The following is a 581-nucleotide window of genomic DNA, read 5'->3' as shown; positions in this document are numbered from 1 at the left end:
TATATATATGTACACACACACATATATATATGTGTATGTGTGTGTATTTTTATATGAAAATGTTTACGTCTACATTATTTTTCGACCGCTTCCATCTCCGATAAATCAGCAGATATTTTATTTGCAGATGAGCACATAGTTCCAGACAACTGAATTCAAATTAAGGAATTTCTATTTTCAAACAAAAAGACTTCGCGTCACTTGACACTATGTCACCGTGTTTCACAGCCTTATTTCTATACAAAGTGCAGTCTGGGAACAAATATTAGAAGAAAAACCTTTCATCTTTAAAGATGAACTCAAGTATCCGAAAAATTATCGTTTAGACATCATATGTTCCTGTAAATAGCAACTGAATATATTGGCCACGCGCAGTTAAATTTTAAATTTCTTTCACAAGATAAAATTGAATATTAATACATTATGTGTTAAGCAAGGGATGTGGAGTTCGATTCCTGTTTGTAGTTACTAACTGCTGTTACCAGTTCTCTGTTCTTCCAAGTGTTATATACTCTTTACTCTTTTACTCGCTTCAGTCATTTGACTGCGGCCATGCTGGGGCACCGCCTTTCAGTCGAGCA

This window comes from Octopus bimaculoides, chromosome 11, assembly GCF_001194135.2.
Source record: "Octopus bimaculoides isolate UCB-OBI-ISO-001 chromosome 11, ASM119413v2, whole genome shotgun sequence".
Classification (NCBI taxonomy): Eukaryota; Metazoa; Mollusca; class Cephalopoda; order Octopoda; family Octopodidae; genus Octopus; species Octopus bimaculoides.
This window is presented reverse-complemented; position numbering follows the sequence as displayed.